At 34.1% G+C, this 24,578-nt stretch overlaps 1 protein-coding gene across 4 annotated transcripts in view; it reads right to left on the minus strand.

Annotated features, from left to right (window-relative positions):
- Nucleotides 1–24,578, minus strand: part of LOC105217295 (uncharacterized) — an 85,816-nt gene that overhangs the window by 50,138 nt on the left and 11,100 nt on the right. Inside the window, exon 1 of one of the 4 annotated variants that reach the window (XM_054230809.1) lies at nt 17,977–19,112. The exons of 2 other annotated variants lie outside the window; for them this stretch is intronic. The gene's annotated coding sequence lies outside the window, so the exon portion shown is untranslated. Of the gene's footprint in view, nt 1–17,934; nt 19,113–24,578 lie in introns of those variants that run through there. One more of the 4 variants, XM_054230808.1, reaches the window with a different exon arrangement.

Here is a 24,578-nt window from a genome sequence, read left to right on the forward strand (position 1 = left end):
TGTCCAAGATCGATATAAAAAAAATCGATTTAATCGACCATTGCTTGACCCTAGAGACATCAATTGGAAAACGGCGAAAGCAAAGTTGTAGACCTAATAGAAAGGGTATCTTATTTGTCAGTAGCCAATATTCAGACACAATTTAAGGTAGTTAACAGATTTCTAATATATGTATAATATTATTCATAAATTAGAACATAAGATCGACTCTATTTTAGAAAAGTTGAAAATAGTAAGGAAGTAATGAACTAGACGCGGTCAGCTTTGAAGAGGAATTATTTTTTATCAGAACAACACCAGACCACAGACATCGGGTACTGACTCACCAGAAGATTCACGAGTTTAGTTAGAAGGTTCTTATACATTCAACTTATAGTCTAGCTAAGGCACCAAATGATTACTACCTATTCCTCTCTTTGACGAATGATTAAGTTGGTGAAAAATTCGCCTCAAGAGAAGTTTGTAAAAATCCCCTGTCCCAGTTTATTGTCAGTATAGACGAGGGTTTCAATGATCATGAAATTACCTTCAAAAGAGTATCGAGTAGTTTGATACAAAAATAATGGATTTCTTTTTACTAGCCCTATTATATAAATAGAACCGAATTTGTATTAAACATTGCTCACTCTTGTCAATCATAGGCATATTCTTTTTCTTGGGTAGATACTTTTGTCCGCTATTTTTGGAACCATATAAACCAAATTGGTATTACACGTGGAACTACTTAATACTCGTATAAATATCTTTAGTTGTCTTCGCCACATATATTTTATGCGCAATCCTTTAAGTAGTTAGACGCAACTAATTCTAGTGGATGCTATTAAAAATGTATGTCACCTAATATACCACTATTTTGTGAAACTCTACTCTAAGCTTGCGAATTTCGTATAAAAATAGAATTCTTCACGGTATACCTTCATTATAATGTACAGTTGCGCGAAAATCACTTGTTTAACAAAGCAATATAAAAGCCATAAAAGTGACCTAAATTTTTATGATCAAAATGTTTTGTATTACAAAGGGATACACAAATTACACATGTATTTCATATGCTTATGTATTCAATGTAATTCCATACTCATATGACGAATATAATGCTATCACTCCGCTCATTGAGACAACTAAATTGGTAAAAGACACAATTCAAATGAGAAAAGTCAATATACCGCGTAGACCAAAGGGAATTAGCTATAAATAGATATATGAATATGAATGAGAAGTATATATACATATGTATAAGCTCTGCTATATTTCAAGCAAATGCACATAAAGCCTGTTGGATTTTTTGGCATTGCCATTGAGGCGACTTAATAAAATACGCTTTGTACAAATATTTGCTCTTTTGATGACGAAACTTTTCCTCGTGCTTGTCCAAAGTCTGTTTGCTTTTAGTTTTTCGCTTTTTTTTCACATTTACTTTCGTGTTTTGTTGGTCGCTGCGGTGGGCTTATGCGCTTGAACGGCTTGTACGTGAAAATCCCACAGGACACCTGTAAGCACAGCCAACGACGCGACCACTACTGTCAACATTAGCCCAAACTGTTACTTGTGCACACGCTGACAGCTGTTCGCGCGCCATACCGTTATTTATTTGCATGTGTGTGTGTGGCTTTGTATATTTACGCTGTTACGCGTTGACATTTACTTCGCGCCACCATGGCGTATGAGTAATGCGAAGTTTTAAATATTGCACTTAAGCACGACATTGACATCATCAACAACGGCAGAGAGGATTAAAAAATGCTAAGAAATACAAAAATAAATTTAATTTAAATAAAATAACATAGAATAAAATAAAATAAAATAAAATAAAATAAAATAAAATAAAATAAAATAAAATAAAATAAAATAAAATAAAATAAAATAAAATAAAATAAAATAAAATAAAATAGAATAAAATAAAATAAAATAAAATAAAATAAAATGAAATAAAATAAAATAAAATAAAATAAAATAAAATTAAATTAAATAAAATTATTATCTTCAATTAATTTGCAACCATCTACTTAATTACTACCATTTTTGCATTTTTGCTGGTTGACTTGCAACTGACTTGTCAAAATCATTTTAAATACGCGAGTCCTAATATTTTCACTCTATTTCTCCAACAGAGTGTGAAAATTAATTTTGCAATAAATTGAGCGTGATTTCTTAATAGTTAGTTGTATTATTTGAGTAATGATGGAGCTATTGAACTTTGCTTTTCTGTCAGGATAAAATAGTTTGTTTGCTCAATAATAACAATTTCTTTCGTTTTAATGGGGAAATATTAAATGAAGAGTTCATTGAGCGACAAAATGAAAACTTATCTTCCAACCAATCAAATATCTGCTATCTTGATGAGAAAGTCCGCAACATTTTTCCAATTTAATTAGAGCTAGCCTTATAGAAAAACCATATTTATTCCCAAGTATAATAATTTCAGTAAGAGAAAGTGAATAATAATAAAATTACTATTGAAAATAATATTATGTAAAATATTAGTAATAAAATGAACTAAATAAATTTCATAAATGGAGAAGCGGAAGTAATATTTTCCAATTTTCGAATAAAAATTCACAAAAATAAAGTGCAAATATTCACTCTCTTTACTTCATAAGCAAATGATATCTTACTAAGTGCATTTTGTGTGCTTATTTACCACAAAAACAGAAGGGCAATACAATGAACTCATGCAAAGGACAATAGCTCTGTTTGTATTGAAATAAGTGTACATACATACATATGTATGTATCTAAAATTCGTTATGCATATATGTAATATATGGTATACACGCACATATACGAAGCACGCGATTATCTCTGACGACATTGAACGCAATGGGTATTTTGTCATTCTTTTGTCTCGAACTCAGCGGTAAATGTGTCAGCTTGCAGTCTTTTGTGCAGTCTGTGTGTGTATGCTTAGTGCAGCTAATGGCTGGGTGTGCGTTTGATATTTATACAGTTATTTGTTGCTTAGCTAAGTGAAAAATATTAAAGCACAGTGATACTGAGCGAATTCGATGATACGTAAGCAATACGTTTGGCGGTTGAGTGACTTGTAAGTGAGAGTGAATTGAATGCCTTTTTCGTCTTTAATTGTTTCATTTTAGCAAATTGGTTGATTAAACGATTTCGAAAAAGTTCTTTAATTAGTTAAAAATTAAACTTCGAAGTTTCGATTTTCGAAAATATTTCTTTAAATTTTTTGTCGATGATACTGATTTTTAAGGGAAAGGTAAATATCTAGAAATTTCACAGCTGTCAATGTTTTGATGAAAAACTGTTGCAGATGGGTCAAGTAGGTTCGTAAGTATTAAACGAGCCTCTGCTAGAGGATGATTGTTGCGAAAAAAACCTCAAAAATAATCTAAAAATGATTGTCAATGATCTTAAAATAAGTTTGATAGAGATAACTGGTACTCTAAAGATATCAAAGGGATATCTATCATGAAGTTTTGCGAAAGCTATATGCATATATTAAATAGGAATGCCGAAGAATCGACCAAATACGAAAACAAATTTAATTTAATTCTGAGCAGGGTCTAGAGGTGGATCCCAGTGAACCCGAAATTTTACCTCGATAAGTTGGCAGTTATCTGAGCAAACTGCTGGCGAAGAATCAAATCCTATCAGAAGAAAAAGAAAATGATCTTTACGCAAGTGATCTTTCCTCAAGACAATGCATCGTGTCATAAATGAATGAAAACGATTGCAAAATTTCACAAAATAGGCTTCTATTTTCTTTTGCATCGACAGTATGCTTACGAATGGTCACTTCTCCTATTCTCAAACCTCAAGCAAATGCTCGCTCGGATAACTTTCGAGACTGAGGTTTATTTCGAAACAAAAAAAGGGCTCTCTATGCAAACTTTGTTGTATAATAGAATCGAAAATTGCCGAAAAAATATTTTCTTTAAAATGATACGTATTTTTCAGCATGTCTGGGATATATCTTCCATAGTTTTAAATCTTACAAGCAACAGTTGGGTCTAAAACACTACTATTATATACTCTTATACAACTTCGTGTGGTAATATACAAGTATCAACACATCAACAACTACAAAAAATTCAACTTTAATTTGAAAACAATCAACTTCTAATATTTATAATGTAAAATGCTAATAAAACATCGCGCCACATCAGAGAAGTGTTAATTAACCAAAATCGCTTCAGCTGCGAGTAGCCATGAAATTTATCCCAATTAGCACTAAATTAGTGGGTGAACAAATCAACAGTTATAAAAGTAGAGAGTAGAAAAACAATAATCGGCATATGCATATACAAATATTGGTGAAACAGCGAACAGTTCATTGGACGCAAATTGAAAATGCACACAAAAGGTTTCTATTAAACGCGAAAATACATAATACGAATACATATGAACAGCGAAACCATAAAAAATATACAATGCTACATAAATATATAGAGGTAAATGCTTAGTTGTTTACAAATAAGTGAGTTTTTTGGCAAAAATTAGTAAACAAATGCTGATTGTGCGTGCTTATCGGTTAGTTCAAGGGTTTTGAGTTGGATGAAGGTTTATGAATGATGTTTGAAAATAACAGAAAATGATAAATAAAATAAAATTACTATTAAAATAAAATATTGAAATTCATATTCAAATTTTTTTATACAAAATACTAAATTTTTCGCAATATTCTGCTTTAATATTCCTCCCTGTTTTTTCCCCAAATTAAATTTCTACGAAATTCTCTCGCAAATTTGTTCATTCATTCTTTTCACACGTACGCATATTCCATATACATATATATATTTGCGTTTAATTGAGTAAATGCAAAAATCTATATACATACATACTCCTCACATGCAGTGTAAATATTGTACATGTGTAAGCATTTATCACTTTCCTCCCGCTTGCAATGTTTGATTTTAATTTTAAAGGCTTTTGTTGACGGAAATTATTTGCATATGTACGAATTCCACGCCAAACCAAGTACACGAGTACTATGGCGCTTGTTGTTGTTGTGTTTTTTATTACACACCTCCTCGCTCTGTTATCTTGTAGTTTGGGTTTATGCATAGTTGAGGCTGATCAACAGCAGCAATGCGAACAAGCAACTTGTCAGTTTGCATACGATAACCACAACAACAACAATCCATTTGTATTAGACCCACCAGGGACACAACAATTTGTAATCGATGCTTTTCGAATTTGGGATTTTTTTCAATTGAATGGTGATGCTGTGTTTTAGGTTACCAGCGAATGACTGTTGGCACTAACAACGGACTCAACACGTGCCTTTGACGCAACCCTTATGTGTGGGTGGAAAGAAAAAAAAACAAATACAATAATTTTTAATTTTAAAGTGTGCTATAGCTGACGACAACAAGGACTTCATCGAGCTATCTTGCTTAAAATTCGAAATATTTAGCCTAAAGTCGAGCGGACTGATCCAAATTAATATAATCGGGAAGTTGATATAAGAGGAAGTTTTGGCAGTGATTTCAGACTCGTATCGCCATCTTTATTAAAATACTATTTATTATACATCTCTATCGATTAGTCTTAGGCCTCCCATTATTACTTATTATACTTAAGGGGTTAGGGGTAGTCAGGATTTTCAAAATATAATTTTTTTTATTTTTAAAAATTTCGATTTTTTAAGACCAATTAACTGTTGATTTTTTCCCGAAAATCTAGAAAGAAATTTCCTGAGGCCGCAAGGACCTTTTTTTTGAAACTGAGTCAACACAGACAGCTATAACTTTAAAGATTTTTCGACTTAAAGTCAAAACATTGTATAATAATTCCATATTATTGTAAAATAACATGATTTAATACCAAAAAAATTACTGAAGATTCGTGTCTCTGACTACCCCTTACCCCTTAAGTTAAGACAAATCAATTATATCCTCAACATTTAGAACAACATATAGAACTTTCCCTAATATTCTGATACTTTTAACCCCCTCTAAATACTCATATTCATACATATTTACTTGTAAAACCACTTTAAATCTAAGCTGTAAAATATTTTAATATCTTCTTATCAATAGAAATCACTTAATATAGATTTGAATGAAATACTTTTCCATAATTCCATCCATTTAAATGCGTGTCAGACAATTATTCTATGGCAAGTAACAGGTATTCCTATTGTCAGCTGTCTATTTGTAGCTCGGTCATTGTTAATTGCATGAAATGTTGCAATGCAATCAATTCCGTATCAAAGGCAGAAGCTGACAGCGCCGTGTGATAGCAGGCACTACCGAAGCCATCGAGAGGCAGTAAAAAGGAAGCAAACAAAGTAATATAAATGATCTATGAGCAAAGGAAAAGTAGTTGTAAAAGTAATTGCTGAATGCAAAAGTGTGCAGAAAATTGTCGCAATAGTTTCAAATGGCAATTAATAAAAACTTTTTCATGAATTAAAATGTCAAAATGACACGGAAGAAAAATGACAGGAAGGGAAATGTTGAGGGAAAGAGAAAGAATGAAAGTTGATGCAGTTAAAGTGCATGTGTGGGTTTAAGTATTTATGATGTATAGGATGTGTAGGGTAGGCGTAGTAGATTAATTTCCTATACTTGGAAAATAATATAATATGAGAATTGAAATATGAAAAGTTTATACACTGTGTAATACAAAAATAATAATCATTTTGCATTAAAATTTGGTATTGGAGAGAAGAGCGAAAATAAAAAAGTATGAAAGTTTAATTAAGTTTGACATTCTATTGGCCTTATATAACTTTCAAACAGTCAAATTTCATTAACAATCACAAATTTGATATATTTCCTAAATTGACTGGAAAGGTTTTCTCCAAGATTGCTTTAAATACTAAAAAAATTACAACCACTGGGAGGTTTGACTACAACTATCATTAAATTTGACATATTGGAACCCGGGCATAATAAACAATTATTATAGCATGCGAAAATTCTTAGTGAGCATATATCGTTATTAGATCGCTTAAATATACAGAGTAATTTCATTTTTTGCTTTAGAAATTAATTTTTAACCTTCTAGAAGCTTTGACAACAAATGTCATTGAATTTGACATAGTGGAACCTTGATTGAATAATTTGTTCTTCGAGCATATAAAACGAAGCTATGCATGATTAGTTTGGATATTGCGTTCAACAGCTATAGACGTGTAAACATGGAGTTCCCTAACGCCGAAATTCCCGCTTTTTATAAGTTTTCCTTCGTTAAATGAATCCGCTAGAGAAACGTTCCGTGAGATTAATGGAGTTTTGGGGGGATGGTATTCTATCACTTCGAACTGCGGAGGAATGGTTTCGACGATTCAGAGCGGGTGAAAACGACACCAAGGATAAGCCAGCCGGCGAAAGATCTGTGACGACGAATACAGATCAAATAATGAAAACCATCGAGTTAGGAATTAGTCAACCAAACAATTTTAAACCATCTGCAGAAGGCTGGATACACAAAAAAGCTTGATGTTTGGATGCCGCATGATTTGACGCAAAACAACCTTCTGGACCGAATCAACGCCTGCGATATGCTGCTGAAACGGATCGAAATCGACCAATTTTTGAAGCGGATGGCGACTGGCGACGAAAAATGGATCACATTCGACAATATCAAGCGAAAACGGTCGTGGTTGAAGGCCGGTGAATCGTTCCAAACAGTGGCCAAGCCGTCATTGACAGCCAGGAAGGTTTTGCTGTGTGTTTGGTGGGATTGGAAGGGAATCATCCACTATGAGCTGTTCTCTTATGGCCAGACGCTTAATTCTACCATATACTGCGAACAACTGGACCGCTTGAAGGAGGCATCGACCAAAAGCGTCCAGAATTGGCCAACAGGAAGGGTGTAGTGTTCTACCAGGACAACGCCAGACCAAACACTTCGTTGATGACTCGTCAGGAGCTACGGGAGCTCGGATGGGAGGTTTTATCGCATCCACCATATAGCCCGGACGTAGCGCCAAGTAATTACCACCTGTTCCTGTCCATGGCCAACGTCCTTTGGTGGTGTAAAGTTGAACTCAAAAGAGGCTTGTGAAAAGTGACTGTCCTAGTTCTTCGTAAATAAGGAGGGGGCTTATTCGAGGGGGTATTATGAAGTTTCCGTCTATATCGAACGAAACGGCATATATTTGAACTAAATCCGATCACTGTAACACTTTTATTAAATCATTGAATAAAGACAAAAAAAGCGGAAGGGACAACCTTATATTTAAAGTATTGAAAAATAGATACATATGAGTCCATATTTAACAATTCTAAATCTCATGAAAAATTAATTAGCAGTATTGTCAAAATTATGACACTACTACGACATATGGACAAAATCAAATGATGAAAGTTAACTGCAATGACCAATATAAATACAAATAAAATAATATTTCGAATTAATATTAAATTGAAGTATGAAACCAAGACTTTTTCCATGAAAACGTTGGTTTTTGTAAAATTTCATACCACTTCAAAACTGATATATAACTGATTCCGATTCTTAGGAACAATTTCAGTCCAGACTTTTTAGGTCCAACTATATTTTACGGCTTTCGTTTCTCGAATTATCTTCTCAAAAAACAGTTGTAAACTGATACCTTTCCTCACTAATTCGCCGCTTCACAGCAACGTTGTTGTGGAAAATGGGTGTGTGCGCTGCCCTTGTCAAAGAAAAATGTAAACAAAACCAAATTTGAACTTACACATTATGAAAAGGTTGCCAGATGCAACACAGTGACAAGCGTTGCACAAAGACAACAAAAATAAATGCACAAGAAAACAATGAGAATTTTAAAGAAAAGATAAAATGAAGATAAAATAAAGAAAAAATAAATGAAAACCACTGAGGTTTTCAGCAATCGAGTGTGAAATACAAATTAATATATATGCAACTGCCTCTCTACTCACATTTATTTCCTTTAATCTTTGTTGTATGTGTGTCTTTGTGCTTAGTGCGAAATTGCTGCATTGCAAAAATTGAGTTTGTGTGCACTAAAGAATTTACCCACACAGCACAAAGTATTTGTATTTGCACTCATATGTAGCTTAATACTTATAATCTTATGGCAGACACTCATATTTAGAGACACACACATACACACATAAACAATAATATGTGCGAGAGATAAGCCGTTGATGGCGGGCGTTCGCAAGTGCAAGTCACGCGTTCCACGCAGCGATTACCGTGCCACCGTACGATGCAACTTTGAGTTTGAGTTGTAGCTTAACAGGAAACTTTTAATTTAATTAATTTAACCACAATGGCACAATCAGTCGACTGCCTGTAGATGCATAGCTATATATGTATGTAGTTATATGCGTATATATGTATGTATGAATGGATGGGTATACATTTCTCAAGTAACTTAAGAAATTAAGTTGCATCACCGCAACATATTGCAACAATTCATTTTACATACATACATATGTACACGAGTGCATGAAGGTGACGCTTAAGCGTATTAAACGGTATTCAATTTGCTCCTTTGCTCCTAAATGAATGTACAGAAAGGCATATACATATATATTTTGATATAGTATATGAACGTTAGGGGAGTTCAGTTTTTGAAAAGCTTTATGTATATAATTTTTTCGAAATTCTTTTTAATTTCAATCAGGTGGCAACGCAGGTATCATATTTTATTTATTTAGTCGATGTACCAAGCAAGGAATAGAATATTATATTCTTTTTTTATAAAGCTAGCTTAAATACCTTTTCTTTGATACCCATATTGTAAGATTACAATTTGCTCTGGTTGAATAGATTTCGAACTAACCTGAAATATTTATAACAGAAAGATCTCTCATTTAATTTCTTTTTGTTAAGCAATCCAAGCAATTGTGTTTCATACAATTTTCAGTAAGACTCGTAAATTTGTAGAAAACCCACTTCCAGGCGGTCGTCCATTTTTATACGATGAACAGGGTATATTAAGTTTGTAACGAAGTTTGTAACACCCAGAAGGAAGCGTCGGAGGCCCTATAAAGCATATATATAAATGATCAGTATGTTGAACTGAGTCGATTTAGCCATGTCCGTCTGTCTGTATATATACGAACTAGTCCTTCAGTTTTTAAGATATCGTTTTGAAATTTTGCAGATGTTATTTTCTCTTCAAGAAGCTGCTCTTTTGTCGTAACTGCCGATATCGGACCACTATATCATATAGCTGCCATACAAACTGAACGATCGGAATCAAGGGCTTGTAAGGAAAACTTCCGCATTTTACTACATATCTTCACGAAATTTGGTGTGAGTTATTGCTCATAGAAATAATTTAATCTCCGAAAAAATTGTTCAGATCGGTTACTTATAGCATATAGCTGTCATACAAACCGAACGATCGGAATCAATGGCTTGTATGGAAAACTTTCGCATTTGACGTGGTATCTTCACGAAATTTTACATGGATTACTGCTTAAGGTAATAATATAATCTCTGAAGAAATTGTTCAGATCGGTTAACTATATAACCTTAATGCTTCTGGCAAACAACTCGGCTAAAAAGAATTAGTAAAATGTTTTCTTTTTTTTTACTAACTTTTTCTTACGTCTTTAGACACATAGTTACTAAAAGAAATGCACCTGTAAAGGGTATATTAGCTTCGGTACAGCCGAAGTTAACGTTTTTTCTTGTTCTTTTCAAAAGTCGGTAACGCCCAAAAGTGATTGAAAATATAAAATGGCAAAAGGCCGTTATTTGGATGAGTGTTTGTTTTAACCGAGTCTTCTTCAGTGTGGCTTCGTTGATAAGTTTGGTTTATGATTGACCAAAGAGTTATCAGCATATCTATCCGATTCTGATGTCGAGATATCGACTGAAGCCTTTCAGACCTGATGCAAAGTATTTGGTTTGGTTTCACAACTCCATTTACTCTATATAGATGACAGGGTTATATCTAACCAAACAGGGAGTGCCGCGCGTAAATAAAGTTGATTGATAATCAAATGGCATAGCCTATATATTCACTTTTCCATCCCAGATCCTCAATAGTCTTTTGCTCCCCCGCAAAGCCGTAGAATACTTCATAACATAATACATATACATATGTCCTTTATAATATATTTAAAACTGTTTGGAATGCAATTTTGATTTAGTTGGTTGTTATGTTTAGCTAAAGAAAAGTTCCTTGGGGACTACGAAATCTAAACTTTGTTCTTTGATGGCAAAAATTTGCTAAGCTGTAATCGCATGCAATATATAAACTTCTTAATATATTATAAAAACGGGTCAATAACGCGAGACATTCACATGTTCATATTTTTCCTCTTTGTATAAAACTAACGACAAAAGTAAAATATCTCCATTGCAACAAATTCACTTTCACAACTATCCACAGCGAGATATTTTATTTGTCAAGAGCATTTTACTTCTTAACAATTTATAAAGAAAAGAGCTTTTTATTTTAGACACAGAATGATAAATTTCCATTTTTTACAAATTAGAAATTTGTTGAATTTGTAAAGTGCACAGAATAGGGCTGTTAATGTACTTTGTATTGAAGTACTGTCTTTAGGGGGCCCAATCAGAAGACTAAAAGCAAGGATTTGTTATTTTTACTAAACTAACATCGAATAGAGGTCCCAAAATATATATTTGGCGAGGAAACATGAAGAGTAGTGATAGCAGAGAGACTATTTTACTTTGCTGTGACCTTTCCTGTTCTTTTGGTTTATGAAAATCATTTATGTTGAAGCTTAGTGTTTAGAGGGCAAAGTCATTAGACTCAAACTAAAGCGCTGTGGGATTGTCGAAAATTATCCGATACAGGTTCCGAATTAGATATTTACCGACGAAACAAGAAGAATAGTGATGATAGACGCCACCTTTTTTGTCAGATTATATTCTTCTGTGACATTTGAACTTTGAAAGTAATTGAGATCTTTAAGAGAAAACTTTTGAATAATTGGAATAAAAATTGGAATTCTTTTAAGGCTCCAATAGGAGCCATAGGTGAAAATTAATGATTTGAAACTGACTACTTTTACGCTTACATAAATGCTATTAATGGCATATGTCTAACCCTAATATACTTTCCCACACCCTAATATACGTTCTGCATACTTTCTTATGTGGCAAAATGCAGCAACAACGCTTTCACAAGAGTGAGCATTTGCAAATTTGCAAAACATATACCCATTCCTCATACATATAAACTCATACACTTACTCGTATGCATGTGGCTTAGTTTCTTAGTTAAGTGGTTGCATGGAAAAAATTCTTTTGGAAATTGCTTTAATTTTTTAACACTGTCACATTTATGATATATTACCAATGCCTTACAAAATGACTTTTAACGCGTGCATGGCTGTAAATATGTATGTATAAAACCACATAAATGAAAGCATTTAGCGTCTCCATGCTTGATGTATGAGCAACCGCTGCAACGATGAGTGAGCAGACATTCTTGGTTACCTTAATTTATATGGGTGACCGTGCATCAATGGTTCGTTTAAAAAAGTTTTGCTGCTTGTCATGATTCTTATGGAGCGATATGCATTTATAAGCGCGTAATTAATTGCTTGACCTTGATAAGGTTTCAATTGATTAACCGATTAATGGAAGATAATTAGACATAAGGCTATAAAAGATAAAGACGAGTGGGAAATTAAATTTTTTAGAATTATTATATATTTGCTGGCTTAGATCTCAGAGGAAATTTCACTTAGACAGTTGAAATAACGATCCTTTGCGATGACAAAATTTCAGGAGACTTTAATCTATCAGAAATCTATTAATGCGGTTGATATTAATTCAATTCCAATGGTTTTGACATCAATCTAAGGAAAGCCGAATATTCGACAGAGATTTTTCATCTCACTATCTTTCAGACAGCGTCGAAATTTGGGGCCCATCAAAAGCCTTACAGCCAGTCAATGGACCTCTTACGTTCTACTCAGTGTCAGAACGATCTCGCAGCCCCGAAATTTTGTTATTTATCAATGTTTACTGAGCTAACGCGAAGCCGTCGGGTATTAGATCGCCAGCGGAAAGTGGAGTTCTGATCCCCAACCCACATACAGTCCGTTTATATTGAGGCAAGAATTTTCAGCGAAACTCAACTCATTGCTGACTCCGGGACATCGTAAAATGGCTGTTGAGCTTGTGAGACGAATAACACGTTTAATACTGGAGTCACGCGAAGTCGAGTATTAAAGGCAGGACGACAACGGGCCCGGAGCTCCGACCTGTTCCCGGTACGTTCATATTGCGGAATTGTACAGCAAATCCGAACTCATTGCAGACATCTGGGCATTTTAGTAAGACTCTTAAACATGTGAGAAGAGGCGGACCAATTGCTGTCTACTATAGATATTTTGAAATAGGCGAAGCTTGAACTTTCAGGGCTAACAAGGGTTATTATATACCCAACGCCTTTTTTAGGTATCCGGATGAAAATTCCTCGGAACCGTGGTATAATGGTAATTCAACCAATTTGGATTTGAGATTAGATTAGGAGATGAATTAGGGCTCTTAAAATTATTCGAATAACCCGAAAACCGATTATTCAAATATCCGGTTTGTAACCGTTCGTACGAATATTAACAAATACCTTGTGTAAGGAAATTTACATTAGTTCAAAAATGAGCAGACCCCTTCATGCACAGCAACAACTTATATCCCCGCCCATATGGAACATAGAAAAGTGTAGAAACGCCTTAAAAAAGTAATAACACAAAATAATTGATTAGTAAATTTCTGTTTCCAACCAAGGCGAAGGATTTCCGATAACACAACGCAATAAAAGCACCTACACCCACCCCACAGCAACAACACAAATAACTGCGCTTGGATACTCATACCGCGTGTGGCATGGAGAGCCAGTGGGACTAATTACATTCAATAAATTTTATATGACTTACTAGCTTAATGCTTCACCGAGTAGTTAAATACCAGCACCTATGAACTCGACAATAACTATGAGTTGTGTTAAACCGCGTGAAATCTGGGCAGCAACAAAACCAAATACAAATACAGAAACAAAAACAAATACAACTAAAAGCGAAAAATAAAGTTTGCTCGAAAAATAAAAATTCATAGTTAATAAAATCGAGCAAATCGCAGAAAATACCAAACAATTGTGTAAACATTAGATTCAAAATAAGCAAAGCTGAAAGAAAAAAACAACAACCAGCAACAGCAATAAGCGACGCAACAACGTACGAAGACAAAAGCACAAACGCACAATAATGAAAACAACACACGAAACGAGAGGAAAACAACGAAATGTTATTATGTCTACGGCTGGTGTACAAGTACATGGAAAGGAAGAGGAAGACATAATTCGTTTATGTGGGAAGTGCTGCAATGCACACGCAGATGCACACCCACACACACTTAAAAGCTAAATACTAAAAGCTACGAAAGACGCGAATATTGGAAAAAAATATTTTTTGCTCACCAAAAGCGTGCACGTGAAGTGCTGGCGCTAATTCATGTTGACTAATAAAGAGGATGTGCCTAAAAGCACACACATATAAACATATGTATGTGTACAAGTGAATATATTTGAACATTGGTTACAAATCCGACATGTTTAGTTAGCGAATTTTATAGTTTGCACATTTCTCTGTGTGGAAAAATACTATTTGCCTCTGCTATTACCCCTTTGTCAACTTCTGATGTGTTGTTCATATAGTAAATGCTATGCTTTTACCTAATTACCTCGTAAATACATACATTTTTGATAAACTTATTAATGTTGTATTTCAGTTTAAAATTATAATACTCAAACTATCTATGACTAATTGTGTGTATAGCTTTTCCTTATTTAACGAAAAAATACAAATAAACGAAACATGTTGATATTAAAAACTCTACGCTTTTGTTCAGGAATTAAGCTTGAGCTATTTCCCCTAAATAACAAAGCGCATCAGATTCTGACTTTATTTTGTAGAATAAGAATATTTCTTGCATTGTACTATACAGGCTTAAAAGTTTTCGGTCTCGAACACTTTCAAATCTTCAGAAATTTTAATCCAAATTAAAATATTCTAAAGTTATTGGTTTCAAAGTGACGAAATACAGGAAAAACACTGTATGGTCAAAGCATAATTATGTATTCTTATTCTTTATAAGTATTATAGCGTTTTTAGACAGCCAAATTAATTGATCAATTAAAATTTTTATTGAAAAACACATTTTTTCCTTTTATACTGCCGGCTGGCTTGATAACCGATTGGCTATTATACATTTTTGTTTTTGCTTTTCATAAGAAGTTGGTAAGTTTCCCCAGCTGATTAATATTTTTTAGCAGCGACATCCACCGTAGCTTTTTTTTCAAAAAATTCAGCCAGTCGCAGACAAAGAACGTGTATCGTAAGTCTTTGTCGCTGACCTGCATTTAATTTTCAAGTCGATTTAAATTCAATTTAAAATAAATGGGAGGTTTTATTTTGTATGGTAAATCGATCTTAATAAGCGTTTTAATCGAGCAGAGGCCGGTTAATTGATCAATTAGCTCCTGTCTAAAAACGCTATTACGCACTATCTGCCTCATTATATACAATAGTCGTGTAATAGTTTGCTGAATTTCGTTATAATCACGTCGAATCATGTCGTTGTAATCAAGAAGTTCTAAGAGTTAGCAACGCTAGAATAAGTGGTAAAATTTTCAGAATAAGTGATCTAAAATTGAGAATGAGTTAGTTAACATCATTGGAATCTCAAAGGAACGAGCAAAAGACAAAAGTGTTCGACTGACTGATGTGTTTCAAAAGCCGATTTGTGATAATGAATGAAACACGACAACATCACAAGACAACTGAGTCCAAGGCCTGCAAGGTTTTGTATATTATTTTTTTGTCACTTTTTTAACATGTTTTTCCATGATAAATGCCAATAAACAATAATAGGGTTCATTTCTGAATCGATTGGACGTGGTGATTAATGTTAAACCAAATTGCTTGGCCAATAATATTTCTACTTATATGGTAATAATTAATTTCAGCTTTAGCTACTAGTGAATTTGAACACATTTATAATTATGTGACCTCGAGACATATACAGCTTAACTTATTTTTAACAACTGGAGATTTTTAACAATTTGGTATACTAAATACTGTCCAAAAATGAACGGAAACTCACTTCTTAGTGGTTTTAGGGGTCGCTGATGACGAATCCGGTGTCAGTTTTTAAAAATGGCGGAGGTTAAACCTAACACCGGATTCGTAAGCAGAGACCTCGAAAACCTCCGAGTAACAAGTTTCGAGCGATTCCGATGAATTTAAAAAAATAGCGTCGCCATATTGTATTCGCCATTTTGAATATTTAAAAACCGACATCGGATTCGTAATCAGCGATCCCGAATACCGGGTTTCAAGCGAATCCGATGAAATTTAAAAATCAAGGTTTTCTGGGGTTATGTTCGAATCCTGATCTGATGGAGGGGCTGTATAATCAAAGTAAATCGCAAGAGGTCAAGGAAACTCTTCGCCCTAAACAAGTTCAAACTTTCCAAAGTCATTGGAGTTCTAACTGGCCATTGCCCCATCGTGATTCACATGGTCAAACTACAACTTTTATCGGATGCTAGCTACAAAAGGTGCTTGAAGGAGGATGATGTAGAATCTTTCCAACGTTTTTTTTGGAATGTCCCGCCTTTGCGAGATCTAGGCAAACGTTTTTTGGATTACACTTGTTTGTGCATTTTCATGAATTAGCGGACATAGCTGTTAAAAACCACTGCAAATTTGTGGTAGGTTCTAGGCGCTTTGTCGATTCTTTTATGGCATCACAAAGGAATGTTCTTAATAGTCAAAGTGTGTTCTCTGTTTAAGGAAACAACCTTCGTACCTAACCTAACCTAACCTAATCAATAATACATAAATATTTTATATTTTTGCAGCCAAAATAATATAAATATTTATGTATTATGTAAAGGTTTTAAATTCTTGCTTGTATCAGACCAAATTTTTCTATATTTTTGGAACCGACAAATCTGGAAAAATATTTAATCAATTGTTGAAAGCTTTAATTGCCGCTTCATAAACATTTTAAATCTGTATTGCTTTTATGAAATTTCTGTAAAGTATTAATTGTACTTAAATAAATTGAGAGAAATCAAAATTGTATAGTTTGGTTGATTCAAAGAAAGCATATTGAAACACTAACCGCTACCATGCAATATTACACGTATATTGATACAAATATATATTTATAAATATTGCAACACTTGTATGAGAGATAAGTCCCATACACACAGAAAGGTATGTATGTGCTTGTCACACACGCTCTGGTTGTAAAAATTACATATTTTAATTTTAATGCACGAGATGGCATGCAATGTGTAAATCACATTTCGCAATTAATATAGAACACAATTTTCATCTCTCATGTTTGCGAAAAGCATGGCGGGGTTGTTTGCTAATACACACCTATCTTATATGTATATGCAAGTAGGTAAGTTAGTGGGTTTGTTGTTACAAAAACAACAATACAAATATATAGAAGTACATAGAAATGTATGTATCGTAGGTTGTATATGTTAATATGTTAGTTTATATACACATATATAAATATATAAGTAGGAGGTATATATCTTTATACATAGGTGTGTTCATACCCTCTCTACTACTTATAATTCATTATTCATTAGCTGTCCGTCATATGTGCGATGCATGGGCAGTGTGAAGTGAAAATATACACACTCACACACATATGCCTTCCAACTACTTAGCACATTTAGCATTATTCAAATAAACTAACTGTCTGTCAGCTTGTTATTTAGCAAAACGCTGTATTTTCAAACGTCATTTTTGAAATTTTTCGAAAATTTCTACTTCTTCGAATTGCGGCGCTGTCGCATTACATTTGCATGTAATTAATAAAAGTAATTAAGTTTGACTTCAAATAAATTAACGAGATTACTTTTGTGCACCATTTTAGCGCTGAGTCTACAATTATTGAGTTTATATACATATATATAATGGCTTGGGTTCTATGGTGCAGGGCAAATAGTAGAAATATATAGCCAAGTATAAAGTAAATGTATACCACTTACGCATTTTAATTGATCTGTTAATTCATTTTATGTGCCACTAACCATTCAGCAGCTGTGATTAATTAGCGTCGACAATTGTATACGCGGCGACAATGGCGGACGTGTTGTGTTGTTGTTGTTATTGTTGTCGTTGCTGTGTGTTTTTAAGTGTCTCACTGACAAGCAACGCCCGTCCGTGCGTCCGTCCGTCCATCCATGCGCCCGTGGCGCTGCCTTATAATGCAACCTTGACACTGACAGTACAAACTGTTGTTGTTGTTTTTGTTATTTTTGGAAATTATTTGGTTTTTCGTGCAATTTAAAGTAATTAATTGTATACACTAATTTGTTTAACACTTTCGAGCACTAATTGTTGCTGCGGCTGCGGTGTGTTGTTGTTGTAATGCACTGGCACTTGCTTGAAGAATACTCATACGCACAGGTGGCCGGCGCCACATTTTCGCCACACACTGGCTTTAGCGCGCGTCAAATGAAATAACAGAAGTGTATTTTTAATGATTATTAATGCAGTTCGAGCATTCACAAATTATTGTAATGTAAATTTTTAATTTTTAAAATTTTTTTTGAAAAAAAATTCACATTTTTTTTATTTTATTTTATTTTTTAAATTTAATTTTTTTTTAATTTTTCAATTTAACACTTCTTATTAATAACTTCTTCCGCACGCATTTACATTTATTTTATTTTTTTTTTTTCCTTTTCGAACACACACCAGTTGCATTTGTTGCTGCCTTACAGCTTGTGCTGTTGTCAATTGCTCGTCGGCGACTGTCGCTTGTCCGCTTTTTTGTGACTTTAACGTTAACGTCGAGTTTTCGCTTTTACACTTTTCATGCTTACTACTGTTGCGTTTGAACGCTTACTCGTCCCGTCGCGATGTGTTCCGGTCAACGCTTCACTGCGAAATGTGCGCGCGCCTTTTTTCCATCGCCTACCATCCGTGTTTCGGCTTGTGCGCTGCTTGTGATGACGCCGGCAGCGCCGTCAGCCGCATAACACCAACACCAATGCCAGCCACCCACTAGCATTTGTTATTGCTGACCGCACCGTAGCTCCTGCAGTCAGTCAGTCAAAGTCAACACAAACAGTGTTGAGCTCATCTGCTCGCTTAGCGCCGCCGCTGGTTGGGGTCAGTACACTGCGTGCGAGAGGCTGTTATTGTCGTTGCTGTTGCGGCTGTGTTGTGAGTGGTGAGTATTTCTGTTCTCATTGGTTTCGTTTTGTGCGCGCAAATGCTTCTGTTTAGTTTCGCCATCACTGTGCTTTCATTTGTGAAATTTTTGATAAGACGGTTGAGAGCTGTAACGGCCTTTGATTCGATTTGATTTTTGAATGAGTACTCTGCTTGACATATTAATGTCATGGATAGATTTGGAAATAATTCTTAATTCTTAACAATTCTTTGTTAGGTCTATATTTCCTTCAATATTAGTTCAGCTTTACTTTTATTTCCAACTTCAAGCTGGTTGCGCTGGAAATCTGTATTTCAATATAGACATTGTTGTTGTTAAAACAATAGAAAACATTCTTCAAAAAATTGTGGGGGGTGCTGCCGAGTTGACAGTCTGGGCCGGATACAAATCATGCTTGTTCCGGTTACTTAGACTTATTGCAATGAATTCACTTTGATTTACTCAGAGAAGCACTGAGCTTCAGTAGAGCCTAATCCCAAAATAATCAAATCAGCTTAACCGAACCAGAACCCGTATTTTTAAAGTAAGTACAACAACTGTAGATACCTCTACGCCTCAATTGAGATCGCATTTATTTCCAAGTGCGTGGACAAATTATAATCATACTATGAGAGTTTTGATAAATGTTAAATGCCACAAACTGCGAAACAATAAGGAAATGAGGAAGAATATTTTTTGTTTATCATAGAGAAAAGTTGAGCTTTACTTGGACCAAAAAAAAAATTGCCGCGCTATTATGGGCTTCAGCAAATTCGCTTCGGCAGGTTCTTAAGTATACTTTACGAATACTAAAAAAAGGAAATAATAATTTCTACGACTTCTAGACCTCCACAAAAAGTCACTCTAGAACCAAAAACTAGTTTTTCAATAGGATTTTATATAGGATCTATACACCATTATTTGAGTTATTCGTGCAATACGTCGCATTAACTTCTGAAAAATACAGATAATTATTTTACATAAATCCACAATTCGTGGAATATGAATCTCTGTACTTCAATAAAAATAAATAGCAATTCACATTAGAATGTTCGACATAAGAATTTCATAAAAACTATTTAGACGACTACTATAAGTTCTGCTTTAATTTTCATGCAAAAGCTTTCTTTATAAGCTTGTCGAAAGAACTTAAAAATTGATTTCGATTTGAAACTTTTGGCTTCCTTTATTCACCAATATATTTAGAGAGTGGTGAATTAGTCGAGTCCTTTAAAGCTTGTTTATAATATATTATATATGAAGAATTTCTCTGAGTGTTTCCTGGCGAAAGAGAGAAAAATACATACACATGAGAATACATTAACAACCTGTTGATTATTGAAATTTCAGATGCATCTTCCGACAATGGTGAATTATTTGACAAATGTATACAAGTGTTGTAAATATGTATGTATGTATGTATAGGTTATCCTCGGAACATATTGCAATGAAAATAATACTTTTGTTAGCAGGGATATATAAGGTTGGCAAATATCTCCCTTCTGTAGAAGCTCCCCTCCTTATTTGCGAAGAACTCGGAAAGCCACTTTTCACAAGCACATTTTGAGTTCAACTTCACACCAGCAAATGTGGTAATCATTTGACGCTATGTCCGAGCTATATGGTGGATGCGATAAAACCTCCCATCCGAGCTCCAGTAGCTTCTGACGAGTCATCAACGAAGTGTGTGGTCTGGCGTTGTCCTGGTGGAACACTACACCCTTCCTGTTGGCCAATTCAGGTCGATCGCCTGCTTCAAGCGGTCCAGTTGTTCGCAGTAGATGGTAGAATTAAGCGTCTAGCCATATGGGAGCAGCTCATAGTGTATGATTCCTTTCCAATGCCACTAAACACACAGCAAAATCTTCCTGACAATCAATCCCGGCTTGGCCACTGTTTGGGACGATTCACCGACCTTCGATCACGACCGTTTTCGCTTGATATTGTCGCATGTGATCCAGTTTTCGTCGCCAGTCACCAACCTTCTTCTTCTTATTTTCTTCCGCCGGCTGGCTTATCCATGGTGTCATTTTCACCCGCTCTGAATCGTCGAAACTCCCAAAACACCATTAATCGCACGGAACGTTTCTCTAGCGGATTTGCCTTTAACGAAGGAAAACTTAAAAAAAGGGCGAATTTCGGCGTTTTCGGGAACTCTATGTTTACTCGTCTATAACTGTTCAACGCAATATCCAAACTAAGCATGCATATCGTCATTTTGTAGGTTATGTCAAGTAGCGCTTGACATAGCCGCGAAATTCAAAAGACAAAAAGGCCAACCTATTATTTATCAAAACTATAAAGATGCTGACGAGATGAATCTACAAAAACTATATACTAAAATTAAACTATATACAAATTTTCTTGAAACTATTAAATGAAAATCGAGCAAAAACCAAGGCCTCTCATACTCATACTTTCACTTTATGGAACATCATTTAATATGAATTTTACCGCAAAAGTTATTTATCTTTATAACCACAACAGTTTTTAGCCTGCTTGATAGCAATATTATAAGATATTCTTTTAAATTAAAATAAAATGAAAATATAAAATATAAAAAATAAAAATATATGATAAGCTTCCACTCCAAATAAATTTTAGCTCCTGAATCATAGAGTCCTTATCATAACTTTTCCCATTAATTAGGTGATTCCCCGTTATACAGCAGCTTATATCTGTACCATATAATTTGTGTTGACCGCTGTAATTAGTAATAATGTAAAGTATTGTATATTTTTCAGAGCGATAAGCAATATGTAACTGCAACTCCACTTATTTTTAACTTTGCATAGTATTTTTATATTTTCATTATTATATTATATTTATTTACTTATATTGTTGTAATTTAAATGATGGTATTAATAATCTATACTTTATATACTATCTTGGTACATATAAATAATTCCATATGTGAGTATAAATATCTGTTCTGCCAGCAGTGATTTCTTCATTTGAAAGAAAAAGTGTACAATGAACAAGAAGAGTCCAATTACAATGCTTGGCAATCACTTTAAATAAATATAACTCATTTTTTTGTTAATTGTGAAACTTCTTAATAAATTATGTATGTTTGTTTGTTTAAAGTACGATAATTTTTAAGAAATGTATGCAAATATAGTTGAATTTTACTTCAATTTTTAGCTTGTGTCGATTGCTGAAGTCAGATATCTGATAGTGGTGTTTCAGTAAAGATAAAAGCCGCGCTCATCCATTAAAGTAAACCAAAGGTTGTTGCAAGCATCACATCAGTTTCTAGCTACCCTGTTTTCAAGGTGACTGGTTTATATTGTATAGAAAATGAATCAAATCAATTTATGGATGGCGAAGCGCCAATTTTAGCTATGGTTCTACTTTTCGATGTAATCTTTTGCTGTAAGAATTGTCTTTTGTCTCAAAAAAGCCTTCGGCGAATTCTTTTCCTATCAAATATCTCTTAGAAGATACGCAAAAGCCTAAATCCATTATCAATAGATACTTTTTTCTCCTTCCTATATATTCAAAAGTGACAATGCTGAAGACCCGCACTGTATTTAAAGAGATTTCACGATCTTCGATGACAACATGTCCTGTTCCATCGAAATTTTGTTGAACAATGACAAACGCCCAAAGCCTTCTGTCTACTAATTATACTCTCGCAACAAAATTGCTAAGAGAGTATTATAGTTTTGTTCACATAACGGTTGTTTGTAACACCCAAAACTAAACCAGTTACATATAGGGTTATATATACCAAAGTGATCAGGGTGAAGAGATGAGTCAAAATCCGAATGTGTGTCTGTCCGTCCGTCCGTCCGTCCGTCTGTGCAAGCTGCAACTTGAGTAAAAATTAAGATATCATGATGAAACTTGGCACACTTATTTCTTGGCACCATAGAAAGGTTGCTTTCGAAAATGAGCAAAATCGGACCACGCCCACAAAATGGCGAAAATCGAAAACACATAAAGTGCCATAACTAAGCCATAAATAAAGCTATGGAAATAAAATTTGGTACAAAGGATCGCATTATGAAGGAGCATATATGAATGTAATTTTTTTAGAGAAGTGTGCGTGGCCCCGCCCCCAAATAGGTTTTTTGTACATAGCTCGAATACTACTTAAGCCATATGAACCAAACTTTCTAGAATCGTTTCTTTTAGGTACTATCTTATACAGTCCAAAAATATCGGATTATAACCACACCCACCTGCCATACAAAAGTTATGTTGAAAACTACTAAAAATGGTTTAATTCAGTAAGGGAAAACTCCGGAAATAATAAATTTCATTATATAGAAGGTACAGAAGGGCTCCACCCAAATTGGTTTGCAAAATTTTAAGTGGGTGCGGCTCCGCCCATTTTTGGGTCAAAAACCATATCTCCGAAACTACTCGACCAATATCAATGAAACTTGGTTTGTAACATTTTCCTTGCATCCCAATTATATGTTGCGATAAATAGGCCAAATCGGTTCACAACCACGCCTACTTCCTATATACCAGAACTTTGAAGACTATCTGAATCGTTTACTTTACAATATATAAAGTAAGTACTAGTGAAGATATCAGTGCAGAACTTTGCACAAATACTATGTATATAGTGTGGCAGCCCCATTCTAAAAATCGCCGAAATCGGACCATAGGTTTTTAAGGCCCCATATATCGAACACGAGAACCTCGGTGCTTCTAATCTAATATAAGGGTTTCCAACTTTCAATGGACTTTATACAATATATATGCCGAATATGTAGGTCAAATTGTGTATTATATAATATTAATAAAATTAAATAAATAATTTGCAAGAGTATGAAATGTTCGGTCACAACCGATCTTAGTCCTTCCTTACTTGTTTTAATATTATTTTAGTTTATTAACTTAGATATTCGGCATAAATGCCTTTTGTTTGACATTCATCATCAGGACAATCACAATTAAAATACATTTTTCGTCGATTTGTTTGTTCTGATAAGATTTGAACGGTGAACTCAGCTGTGGTGACCACCATCACACTATAAAAATATGAGATCTAGATGCAGATTAGTCAAAGACTAAAGCACTCTACCCTAAAAAATATAAGTGTTCTGAAAATGTATGAATCGAAGCTTCATCGTTTACCAAAAGTGAAAAGGCATAAGTTCATTTAGAAGCTCATCATTTAGATAATCGTTTTCGGTAATCTACTTAAAACTCTTCCATTAATATATCGAAGACTTAATTAAACATTTGTAAATTTTTACTTGTGATAGCAGAAAGAAATTGATCATTCTTTTCTAATCAAGCTATCATATCAATGTACGACTGAATCAAGTAGGCGTAAAAATTAATTTATTATGCTTGGAATTTGAATTAGACAAAATGTCATCTTATTGTCTAGATGACTTCGCCACCATTACAATTCCGCGCCGAAAAAGTACACGTGAAAGAATTACACGCGCTCAAACGATAAAGGCAGCGCCTACGCACTCTTCATATAAATATACAATAAATCATACA

Source organism: Zeugodacus cucurbitae, chromosome 5 (assembly GCF_028554725.1).
Source record: "Zeugodacus cucurbitae isolate PBARC_wt_2022May chromosome 5, idZeuCucr1.2, whole genome shotgun sequence".
In the NCBI taxonomy this organism is placed as follows: domain Eukaryota; kingdom Metazoa; phylum Arthropoda; class Insecta; order Diptera; family Tephritidae; genus Zeugodacus; species Zeugodacus cucurbitae.